The following is a 14002-nucleotide window of genomic DNA, read 5'->3' as shown; positions in this document are numbered from 1 at the left end:
ATAAAATTAAAAAATATGGTTACAAAGTAGGAACATAGTACTAAAAATCACTAGTTTATGTCATATTTAAATTATTCATAGTTTTAGAGATATAGTCACCCGAATGTGAGGTTTGTTTCAAAAATATTGATTTCAGTTTCAAAATTGGTCAAAAAGTGACACCCACTATTGTGGGAGGGTAAAAGCACAAACCTGTATCACCCTTTTATAAAGGAAAATGCTAACAAAAGTATAACTATTCACCTTCAATAACATAAAACTGGTATTATTAATTAGAACTTGAAAATGAAGTAAACTAATGGAATGTGTAGAAATGGATGAGGTTTAAGATTATAATTTTTTATAATTATATCAAATAAGAATTGATATATTTTCCTAATTTTTAAAGACAAATTTTTAGTTGTTAAAAAATGCTGAAAATTAGGGGTCTAGTTTCCACCATAAAACTATATGGAAATAGAATCATTTCCCTTTGATCTCAACTTATGTTATAGATAACATATATAGCTAGAACAATCAAAAATAAATATTGGCTTTAAACGTATATTTTCTCTTTTATAATGATTCAAATGTCAACTCACCTAAAATAGATCAATTTTATCTCCCACCACATTTTTAAAATTAAATCTATTCTAACCAAAACAAAAATTATAAATTCTGGAAGAGAACTCTCTCCTGTAGAGCATCATATGATTTTAAATTCTTTTGATATGATTTAATATTTTTTCCCTTCTTAAAACTGATATCTTCATGAGTGTTAAAATGCGTACTTGTAGAAAATTTTAATTATAATATACTATATCTAATTAAAATACTATAAATTATATATGAGAATATTCTTGACTTTGAACTCTATAAAATGGTGTTTATAAGTTATTAAAAAAATATTATTAAGAATAGTAAGAGTCATTGAAACGTCAATTTTCTGAAATAATTTTATTTCTTTAGTAATTGGATACAAAATAGTATAAAACATTCATTTAATAGGCATTTCCAATTGGAAAAGTGTGAGAACATATATAACTTAGCTATAATAAATTTATCAAAGATCATATGTTTGAACAAAATTTATTTTTAGATAGAAATACTCAAATTAAATCATTCTGATAAGTCAGCTTGAAAGGTGACACAACTTTGTACTTTTACCCAGGATCACCCATATGTTCTTGTGTTATGTGTTGAAAGTGGTGATAGTATAGTCTATGACCCCTTTTTACCCATTAGAATATAAGAGGTATGTGCCTAGGGGTCCTAGGAACCCTAGGAACATATGTTTTCATGTAATGGGTCCAAAGGGGTCATAAGGTTTCTATGCATTGGAACACAAAATGTATGTCCCTAGGGGCTCTACGACCCCTAGGAACATAAGTTGCCAAATATTTGACTGAAATTAGTCATAGGTTATCCTATAACTCCTTTCAACCCAACATGTTTGTCCCTAGGGGTCTTAGGACCCACAAGAACATATTTTATCATGTAATAGGTCGAAAGAGTTCATAGGATATCCTTTAACCCCATTTGACCTATTGAAACACATGTATGTCCCTAGAGGTCCTATGAACCCTATGAACATATTTTGTCATGTAATGAGTTGAAATGTGTCATGACATGCCCTATAGCCTCTTTCTACCAATTCAAACACAACATGCATGTCCCTATGGGCCCTAAGATCCCTATGAACATATGTTGTCATGTAATGGGTTGAAAGGGGTCTTAGAAATGGATCAAAAGGGGTCATAAAGTATCCTATGACCTCTTTTGACACATTACAACACATTGTGTATGTCACTAGGGGTACTATGACACCTAGGGACATACATCATGTGTTTGAATGGGTCAAAAGGGGTTATAGAGTTCCCTATGACCCCTTTTGACCCCTTAAATGAAAATATATGTTCATAGGGGTCGTAGAATCCCTAGGAAAATATATCACGTGTTCAAATGAGTCAAAAGAGGTCATAGAGTACCCCATGACCCCTTTCAATACATTATATGACAACATATTTATTAGGACATAAATCATGTGTATAAATTAGTTGAGTCGGGTCATAGGTTACCCTATGACCCATTTTCACCCATTAAATGATAACATATGTTCCTAAGGGTCCTAGGACCCCTAAGAACATATATCATGTATTTGAATGAGTTGAATATGACCCCTTTCATCACATTTCATAAAAATATGTTTTTAGGGGTTGTAAGACCCCTAGGGACCTATTTTATTTGTTCGAATTGGTTGAAAGGGGTCATACAATAACCTATGATTCCTTTCAATATATTTCATGACAACATATGTCCATAGGGCTCCTAAGACCCTTGGGGACCTATTTCATTTGTTCAAATGGATTAAAAGGGGTCATAGGATAACCTATAACCCCTTTTGATGCATTTCATTCTAACATTTGTCCCTAGAGGTCCTAGGTCCCCTAGGGGCCTATTAAATTTGTTTGAATGGATCGAAAGGGGTCATAGGATAACCTATGACTACTTTCGACACATTTAATAATAACATATGTTCCTAGGGTCTGAGGACCTCTAGGGACCTAATTCATTTGTTCGAATGGGTCGAAAGAGGTCATAAGATAACCTATAATCGCTTTTGACACATTTCATGATGACATATCGACCCTTGGAGACCTATTTTATTTGTTTGAATGAGTCAAAAGGGGTCAAAAGATAATTTATGATCCCTTTCAACACATTTCACAACAACATATGTCCCTAGGGGTACTAGGACCCATAGAGACATATTATAATTATTTAAATGAGTCAAAAGGGGTCATAGAATAACCTATGATCCCTTTCAATGCACTTCATGACAACATATATCCCTAGGGGTCTTGGGACTACTAGCAACCTATTTCATTTTTTCAAATGGGTCAAAAGGATCCCTTTCGACACATTCTATTACAACATATCTCCCCAGGGATCCTAAGACTACTAGGAAAATATTGTAATTGTTGACATTAGTTTAAAGAGGTAATAGGATAACCTATGACTGCTTTTAACACATTTCATGAGAACTTATGAACCTATTTTATTTGTTTCAGTGGGTCGAAAGGGGTCATAGGATAACCTTGGCCCCCTTTCAACACATTTGACAACAACCTAGGACCCTAGGATCCCTAAGGACATATTATAATTGTTCATATGAGTCGAAAGGGGTCATAGGTTCGATGCATTTGATGACAACATGTGTCCCTAGGGGTCCTAAGACTGCTCGGTACCTATTTCATTTCTTCAAATGGGTTGAAAGGGATCATATGTTCCTAGGGGCTTTAGGATGCCAAGGAATATATATCATGTTTTCGAATGAGTCGACAAGGGTCAGAATGTACCTTATGAACCCTTTCAACCCATTATATGATAAAATATATTCATAGGTGTACTAGGACCCCTAAGGACATATATCATGTGTTTAAATGGATTCAAAATGGTCATAAGGTACCCTATAATACCCTTCAACCAATTATACAACAAGGTATGTTCTTATCGGTACTTGGACCCCTAGAGACATATATTATGTGTTTGAATGATTCAAAATGGGTCATAGGGTACACTTCGACCCCTCTTGACCCCTTATGTGAAAAAGTATGCTCCTAGGGGTCCTAGGACCCCTAAGGATCTACATCATGTGTTTGAATGAGTCAAGTGCAGTCATTGGGTGCTCTATGACCCCTTTTGACCCATTAAATGATATCATATGTTCCTAAGGGTTCTAGAAGACATAGGAATATATATAATGTGTTTGAATGAGTTGAAAGGGGTCATAGAGTACCCTATGACCCCTTTTGATGCATTAAGTTGCAACATATATTCCTAGGGGTACTAGGACCCCTAGTGACATATATCATGTGTCTAAATTGGTCTAATGGGGTCATAGGGTGCCCTACGACTACTTTTGACACATGAAATGAGAATGTATTATTGGCCCCACTAAAATTTTTGAGGGCAACACCCCTGAAGCCAAAAATGATCTTATATTGTGAAAGGCGTCGACTACTATTTTTCTATTATTCTAGGACTAATTTTGTAAGCGGAAAAAAACTTGTATAAAAAGGCTCAAGGTTAGGGATTTTCATAATGTGTGATGCAAAAATTGGTTCTTGTGGCAATATCAAGTTGTAAGGGATTATGGATTGTAATTAGGTTGTAATCATTGGATCATAATAATATTGGACTTGCTATTGGTGGACATAGCCCAAGGATTGGATGAATCACATTAAATCATTGTGTCTTGTGTTCTCCTATGTGTGATCTATTATCTTCTAATATTGGTTATATTTACATATAACTATTACTTCTGTTTGAGGTTAATCCTAACAAGTGGTATCAGAGCCAGATGGTTGTCATTTTTTTAAGCCAAATCATTCTCATTTTTTTTTTTTAGTGATTCTCTACAAGAAGGTCTCATGGTTGAGTGGGAGGGATGGTAGATGAGGGTAAGCTAAGGGTTAACAAGTTTAATGGGAAAAACTTTTAGTTATGGAAGATGAAAATGGAGGACTATCTTTATCAAAAGGATTTATGGAAGCCATTGGTAGGAAACACTAAAAACCAGGGAACTATGACAAATGAAGATTGAGATTTTCTAGATAGAAGGAAACTTGAAAGAATTTGGCTATGCTTGGCACCATAAATGGCATTTAACATTACAAAAGTGAAGAAAATGGAAGAGTTGATAGAAACCCTAGCGAAATTGTATAAAAAGCCCTTTGCTTCAAATAAGGTATATCTCATGAAGTGTATATTCAATATGAAAATGCTAGAAGGTGGATCTATTGTAGATCATTTAAATGACTTTAATATTATTAATAATCAATTATCTTATGTGGGTAGTAATTTTGATGAAGAAATTAGGGCTCTCTTGATTTTGTGTTCTTTGCCTAAAAGCTGGAATAACTTGGTAATGGATGTGAGTAATTTTGTTTCTAGATCTAATACCCTAAAATATGATGATGTGATTGGTTTTATTTTGAGTGAGGAAAATGATAGGAAAACCTCAGGTAGATCTCCATCAGGAAGTGCTTTGGATGCACAAAGCAGAGGTAGAATGACTAAGAGAGGAAATAATTCTATAAATTGGGAAAAATCAAGAGGAAAGTCAAAGGGAAAGAGGTATCATTCCAAAGGACCAAGCGATTGTTGGTACTATGATAAAATGGGACATAAGAAGAGTGATTCTTGGTCTCAAAATAATAATGAAGGAGATTAACCAAAAGGGAACAAGGAGGCAAATGTGGTAAGTAACAAATCCAAAGAGGATGGTTCACTTCTATCTTTAGAAAGTGTTGATGATTCATGGGTTTTAGATTCTAGTTCTTCATTTCATGTTACACCTCATAGAGGTTATTTCATTGATTATGTCCAAGGGGATTTTGGGCTTGTTATATATTTTGGGGATAATGAACCCTGTCAGATTGTTGGAAAGGGAAAAGTTAATATTAATTTATAGAATGATAATCATTGGCTACTACATGAGGTAGGACATATTCCAAGACTTTGTATGAATTTAATTTCACCAGGGAAACTCAGTGATGAGGGTTGTGTAGTTACTTTTAATGATAAAAATTAGAAGGTTTCAAAAGGTCCCCTTGTAGTAGCAAAAGGTGTGAAAGTAGGCTCCTTATATCTTTGTACATGTTATATTGTTCCTCCTAGTTTGATTGTTTCAGAGAAAAATGAATGTTAAGGAATAGTTGTTGTAGTTGAGTAGGGAGAAAAAATTGTTGTTGTAGATTCTGATATAGTGCTATGGCACAATAGACTTGGGTGCATGAGTGAGAAAGATATGAAAGTAATTCATTCAAAGAAAGTTTTACCAGTTCTAAAATGTGTCAATATGGATTTTTGTGAAAGTTGTAGGTATGGAAAACAAAAGAGAGTGAGTTTTGTGAAAACTGGGAAGGAAAATAAAAGTAACAAATTAGAGCTTATGCATATAGATGTATGGGGACCGGTTCAAGTATCTTTCCTTGGTGGCTCTCATTATTATGTTACATTTATTGATGATGCAACTAGAAAATTATGGGTTTATTTCCTTAGACAGAAATTTGATGTATTTCAAACTTTTAAAAAATGAAAATGCTTGGTTGAAAATGAGATTAGAAAGAAATTAAAATGTCTTAGATCTGATAATGGTGCTGAGAATTGTAGTCTTGAATTTGAAGATTATTGCTTCACTAATGATATTCATAGACAAAAACCATTCCAAGGACTCCATAAGAAAATGGAGTGGTTGAATGCATGAATAGGACTATAATGGAGTGTCAAGGAGCATGAGGTTGCATGCTAGGTTTCCCTTAAACATGTTGGTAGAGGCTATCAATACTATTGTATATTTGATTAATAAAACTCGCTCTACTCCTTTGGGCTGTGGTATTCTAGAGGAAGCATGAACTAGTAAGAAGGTGAGTTATTTTGTTCTCAAGACCTTCAGTTGTGAAGCATTTGCTCATGTAGATTTTGAAAATAGAACTAAGCTAGAAGCTAAATCAAAGAAATGTGTATTTGTTGGATATGGCATTAATGAATTTGGTTATAGGCTTTGGGATTTTAAAAATTATATAATTGTAAGAAATAGGGATGTCATATTCAATGGGAAAGTGTTGTACAAATATATGTTGCAGCAACATGAGAGGAAAGAAAATGATTATGTAGTGCTAGATGATACTCCAAAGGCTAATGTTCCAGCAGTTCCTCATGATCTGTAACAACCACAATAACAAATACTATACACCCTAGTGAATGTTAGATGATCAACAAGGCTAAGTAGACCTGTAGAAATATTTTCTCCCTCTTTGTATTCTATTTTACTTACTGACACTACCACACTGGTGAACCTAAATGTTATGATGAAGCCATGCAAGTGGATACTAAGATTCAGTGGGAGTCTACAATGAAAGCAAAAATGGACTCTTTGCTAAAAAATAAGACATGAGATTTATGCAAGTTGCCCGAAGGTAAAAGCACTTTATAGAATAAATGGGTTTATAGGTTAAAAGAAGAGGATGGAGGTAAGAAATAATCTAAAGCCAAGTTAGTTGTAAAAGGATTTTCACAAAAAAAGACAATGATTTTGATGAGATATTATCTTCTGTTGTTAAAGTAACTTATATCTATACTAGTTTAAGTATTGTGGCTACTAAAGATTTGTATTTAGATGAAGAGATATATATGGCTCAGCTATAGGGATTTGATGTCAAGGGTAAGGAGAACTTAGTGTGTAGATTGAAGAAAAGTTTATATGGATTCAAGCAAGCACCTCGATAATGGTATCTAAAATTTGATAGTTTTATGCATGAGCATGGATATAGTAGGTGTCACTCAGATCATTGTTTTTATTTTAAGAGGTTGGATGATGACAACTACATTATTTTATGTTTACATGTTGATGATATCCTTGTAACTAGGTCTATCATAGATCACATTAAAGGGCTGAAACACCAGTTAGCACATGCATTTTCTATGAAGGATTTGAGGGTTAAAAAATAAATCCTTGATATGAAGATTTGTAGAGATTGGAAGAATAAGAAATTGACTTTATCTTAGGCTGATTATATTGAGAAGGTGTTGCAACATTTCTCTATGGAGAATGCTAAAGTTGTCAGCACACCTTTACTTGGACATTTGAAGTTGACTAAGGAGATGTATTCCAAGATACAAGAAGAGAAGGATAAGATGTCCAAGGTACCTTATGCTTTGGATGTAGGAATCTTGATGTAGAATATGGTATGTACAAGGCCAGATATTGTACATGCAATGAGAGTCGTTAGTAGGTATATGAGTCATCTAGGGTTTGAGCATTTAAATGTGGTTAAATGGATGCTCAGATATTTGAGAGGAACAACCAGCAAGTTTCTAGACTTTGGGGACTCTACTACTGATTTACAAGGATATGTTGACTCAAATTTGGTAGAGGATATTGATACTAGGTGGAGTACTACAAGTTATGTATTTACTATTGGTCGGGCAACAGTGAGTTGGGTTTCTAGGTTACAAAAGGTTAATGCTTTATCCACTATAGAAGAAGAGTATGTTGCTGCTATAGAGGTAGTCAAGGAGATGATATGGATTCAGTTCTTCATGGAAGAGTTGGGACATCCACAGAGGGATAACTATTTGTTCATAGATAGCCAGAGTGTCATTCATCTTGCAAAGAATTCAGCTTTGCATTCAAAGACAAAACACATATAGTTGCAGTACCATTTCATTCGGTCAGTTTTGGATGATGGATACTTAAAGCTAGAGAAGATACATACAAATGAGAATCCAACATATATGTTTAACAAGGTAGTAACAAAGGAGAAGCTAAACTCCTCTTTAGTTTTGGTTGGTCTTCTAGACTTAATAGAATACATGAACAATAGAGTCTAGGGTGGGTTAATATTCTAATGCGAGCTACATGTTTAGTAGTGCTATGATCAGTCTCCAAGTAGGAGGTTATTATTATGGAGTTTGATTACTCTCCAAGTGGGAGATTATTGTGATGTGGAGCCTAATCAGACTTAGAGGTTTATTCAGTGTGATTTCCCTCCAAATTAATTCTATGGAGGTTTTGGGGGCAGGGCCCCCAAGATGGGGTCAAGGGGTGGTGCCCTTGTAGGGTCCTGGGGTAGTGGCCCAGATGTGCTCCCTATTGTAGTATAGGGTGGGGTTGAGGAACAATGCCCCAGCGGGGGTTTTCGGGGGCAGCACCCCCAAAGCCAAAAATGACCTTATATTGTAAAAGGCATCGGCTACTATTTTTCTATTATTCTAGCCCTAATTTTCTAAGCAAAAAAAAACTTGTATAAAAAGGCTTAGGGTTAGGGATTTTCATAATGTTTGATGTAAAAATTGGTTCTTGTAGTGGTATTGAGTTGTAAGGGATTATAGATTGTAATTAGGTTGTAATCACTAGATCTCAATAATATTGGACTTGTTGTTAGTGGACATAGTCTAGGGACTGGGTGAACCACATTAAATCTTGGTGTCTTGTGTTCTCTTATTTGTGATCTATTATCTTTCGATATTGGTTATATTTGCATGTAACTTTTATTTCTATCTGTGGTTAATCCTAACAATATCATGTGTTTGAATGAGTCAAAATGGGTCATAGAGTATCCTATGACCTTTTTTGATGCATTACATGATAACATATGTTCCTAAGGGTCCTAGGACCTCTAGGGATATACATTATATGTTTGAATGGGTTGAATGGGGTCATAAATTTCTCTATGACCCCTTTTGACCCATTAAACAAGAAAATACATTGCTATGGGTTCAAGGAACATATATCATGTATTCAAATGAGTCAAAAGGGGTAATAGAGTACCCTATGACCCCTAAGCACACTTTATGTCATCAAATGGGTCAAAAGGGGTCATAGGGTATTCTAGGACCCATTTTGAGCCATTAGATCACATCATTTATGTGGTTAGGGATTCTAAGACCCATAATCACACATATTGTGATTGAATGGGTCAAAGATTGTTAAAGGGTACCCTATGACCCCTTTTGATCCTTTGGAACCATCATTTGTATGGTTAAGGTTCGTAAAGCCTTTAAAAAAACATACTAAGGATCCTAAATGGGGTCATACTATTAAAAAAATTTGGAAAACAAAATTTTAAAATTATTTTAATTATTTTTTAAAATATTAAAATAAAAAACTTTTTTTTATTTGGGAAAATTGGGTATCTGATTTGAATAGGTACTTGCTATGATCGAGTACTTAATTAGGATTTATTTTGCTTCAAATGCCAACCCTCCATGTTTAACACCAAAAATATCCCAAAAATGTGTTTTTGGGCTGTTATTGTGTGTTTTTGACTTTGACTATGTAGCTGATGATTTATTTTCATCCAAATTTGATGGAAAAAAAAGGGCTTCTTGAGAATGTTCTCATCTTTCCATCATTATAATTTCTATTAAATTATGAGTTTAGTAAGTAATTATTGCTTATTTTCTAATGGAGTTATCTATAAAGTGTTGATGGACATACTGATTGAAAAATAACTATAACTTTCAAACTATATAAGATTTTTTAAATACAAAAGATGCACCAAATTATATGCTGACTACTATGAGGGAAAAAAAGAAAAAGAAAAATTTATATATATATATATATACATATATATATATATATATATATATTTAAAAAAATTAGTTAAGGTGGTCAGACATGGGAGTTTTTTAATTTTGAAAATGGTATAGTAGAAAATTCATAATTAATTATTTATTTGGAAAAAAAAATACCCAAAAATATGTGTCACATCCAGGCATGGGTTTAATTCTTATATCTAGAATATTATTGAAAAATATTATAATTGATTTGTATTACTATGGTCAGACATACACCTACTTCTTATTTTTGTCTTGAAACTTTTGTACTACTACGTAAAAATCCAAAATTTTGACCAAACCTTTTTTTCTTGTGCAGATAAGACCTAGCGGTTTAGAAACTCACACAATCTAATGATGCTAAAACAAACTCACACAATCTAATCCAGAAACATCACTCTCATTATTAATGGATTGTGGAAATCTGATAATGTTAATTAGTTTAGAAACTAGATTCAATTTCCTATGGATTCCTTTCTTATATATTTTTGATATAAAGTCCATAACTACTTTAAAATCATGTGTCAAGTTGGCATAACCTTGATTTGTTAGTTTTTCACTACCACTTAAGGTCATAGTTTGGTTGACCATGATCTTGCACATACCCATTAGTTTCATAAAACAATTCAATATTTTCTTGGTTATTTTTAAGATTAGCTTCTTTACTAGAACTATAATCAAGTATTCTTTCTTGAACTTTAAACTTCTCATCCACTTTAACATTTGCACTCTCAACAATAGTCTTAGTTCTTTGATTAAAACATCTATAAGATTTTCTTTTCAATGAACAACCAAGGAACATACCTTCATTGCTCCTTGAATCAAACTTGTACCAATATCATCATATTTCTTAATGTAATATTTACTTCCAAAAATTCTAAAATACTTCACTGATGGTGGATGTCCAAACCATAATTCAAATGGAATCTCACTTGTACCTCTTTTGATGTGTACTCTTTTAATTATATATACTACTATATTTACTACTTCTCTCTAGAATATCTTTGATACATCATAGCTCTTGCTACTTCTATTATAGACCTATTTCTTCTCTCAACTATATCATCATGCTTAGGTATTTTAGGGGCTGAAAGTTGTCTCTTAATACCATTTACTTCACAAAAGGTGTTAAATTTGTTTGAAGTAAATTCTCCACCTCTATCAGATCTTAGACAATTAATCTTCAATCTAGATTCATTCTCAACTCTATTCTTGAACAACTTAAACTTCTCAAATGCTTTATTCTTATCTTTAAGAAACACTACCCACATAATCCTAATAAAATCATCAACAAGAATCATGAAAGAACTTTCAACATAGAATCCTCTTGTCTTTGTAGGACCACTCAAATCTGTGCAAATAATCTCCAATTTTACTATTGTAGTGAACTTCTTGCTAGGAAAAGATATTTTCTCCTATTTATCCATAACTCATTCCTCATGTACAATGTTAGTAGGCTTCAAAATTTTGGGAAAATATCTTTCTACAAGTTTAGTGCTTTCTTTTAGAATATTATAAAATTTTATGTGACAAAACCTTCTATTCCATAAACAACTATTGCCTACCGTAGCAACTAAACATGTAACAAATTTGTAGGATTCAGTTGAAAAACATTACCTCTTGATCTTGTGCTAGTATCAATCATGTTACTATTCTTACCCTTGATGATACATGCCTTTTGTGTGAACTGTAATTGATATCCCTTGTCAGCCAACTGTCAAACACCTAGAAGATTATGTTTTAGTCCACAAATAAAATAAACATAATCTGTGTTAGTTTTACCATCAAGAGTTATAGATCCTATTCCCTTAATATGAAAAGTCACACTACTTTCAACTCTAAAAATTCCTCCATCACAACTATTGAACTCAATAATTTATTCATATCACCAATCATGTGATGTGAATAACCACTATCTATGATCCAATCAACTTTCTTCTCAAATTGTGACACTAAGGCTCTTTCTTCTTTTATAGCAACTAATCCCAACTCATCATCACTTTCACTCAACTCTTTCATCTAGTTCAACATCATCATTTTTATACAAGCATTCTTTAGGATTTCTAGGCTTGAAATTCTTTCTGTACTTCTTTACTCTTTTAGGATATTTAGAAGCATAAAGACCAAATCATCATAAGTCCAACATTTAAAGATTCTCTAAGGTCGTATGGTTCTTTTCTCAAAAGTAGGGTAATTCCTTCTTCAATTTGTTGTCTTCTTTAGATCTTGATTTACCTATTGCTAGCATAATCTACACTAGTGATTGCACTCTTGGATAGGGTAGCTCGAACATTCAATGCACTAAAGGTAGTCTCCATGCTAGGAAAATCTCCAAACTTTTTCAAACTTATTTATGTTGTTTCCAACCTTCAATCTTCTAATCTAAGATTCTATCTCAATCATATGTGATGTCTTCTTGAATGACAGTGCTAAATTTTTTAATATTTTCCATATGATCTCATCTTGTTCTTTACTTCCTTCACAAGCCTTGATTCCTGGAACAATATCTGATATTATGCCAATATATAACTTCTTATAGATTCATCTTCTATTATTTTAGCTTCTTGAAATAGACATATCTAATTTTTTAGTCTAATCCTTTTAGCGTATTTATCAACTTTAAAAGTAGATTCCAAATCTTTCCAAATTTCACAAGATAGGCTCAAAGATTTTACTTGACTGTACTCATTTTCAAGAAGAGCTAACAAAAGTGCTTCTCCGAAAAGCATGTTACACATGAACAAATATCTTAGAGCTTGAGTACATTCTTCAAGTTTGTTTTCTTCAACTACAGTCTTCTCATTTTTACCAATCAACCAATATCCTAGACCCATAAATAGTAGACGTGTCTTGGTTTTCTCTCTCCAGTTGTCATAGTTAACTCCATCAAATTTATGAATTTCTTTTCTCAAAAGACCCACCATTGATCTCCTTAAGCAGTTAAGTTTTTCCTTCAAGGACTTAATGCTTTGATAGAAATTGTTAGAAAGTACAATCCACTAAGATAATTGAGAGGGGAGGGGGGTGAATAAGTTATCTAATCAAAACAAATTCTATTATCCTTATTAAAACTAAGTCATGTGATCAACATAAATAATAACCATAAGAAGATAATTGTACACAATAACATCAGATATGTTAACTAGGGAGATCCTTGATTAGAGGGAAAACCCCATTGGGGATCGTACCCACAAAATAATGTACTAATATATAAGTTTCTTGTAAGAGGATGAACTCTTTTAGGAGCCAATGAAATATATTCTGTACATATAAGTCCCTATTATGAGACTTTGTTTTCTTGTAAGGAGACTCCGACCATGTTAGGACTTGTATCAACCTTATTAGGAGTTATAGAAAGTAGACGAACCCACTATCTGAATAGCTTGAAGGGAAAGACCACCGAACTCACTGTCCAACTAGCCTCTATATTATTTCTTTCAAAAAAATTGATCAATTATCCACTAAAACTCACTGCCAAATATAATCATTGCACTCATTTATTGTGCCTTTGTTGCACCAAATAGGTGTCAAATCTCAATATCAGATCCAAAAATTTGTCTCACAATAATCCCTTAGATCGCTTACTCCCATATGATTCACACTTTCAATTAGCTTTCTATTTCAAAAGAATCACATACATCAAACACTAATCACAAGGAAAAAAAACTTTCATTATACCAAGTCCTTACATTAATTCATTGAGTAAACCTTGAGGCTTTCTCAATTCACACTTACAATAGGACCTCATTAAGAAAAAACATTACACGTTAGATGACATCTTTCCATTACTACATAACATTGTCAATTCACGATCTTTATAAATCTTTCACACATGTGACCTTGGACTTCACACACTCATTGACATCATCATCAGGTAATGTTCTATTTTTTTACAATG

This window comes from Cupressus sempervirens, chromosome 10, assembly GCF_028749045.1.
Source record: "Cupressus sempervirens isolate cs-2001-9-10 chromosome 10, ASM2874904v1, whole genome shotgun sequence".
NCBI lineage: Eukaryota > Viridiplantae > Streptophyta > Pinopsida > Cupressales > Cupressaceae > Cupressus > Cupressus sempervirens.
Note: the sequence above shows the minus strand (reverse complement) of the source record.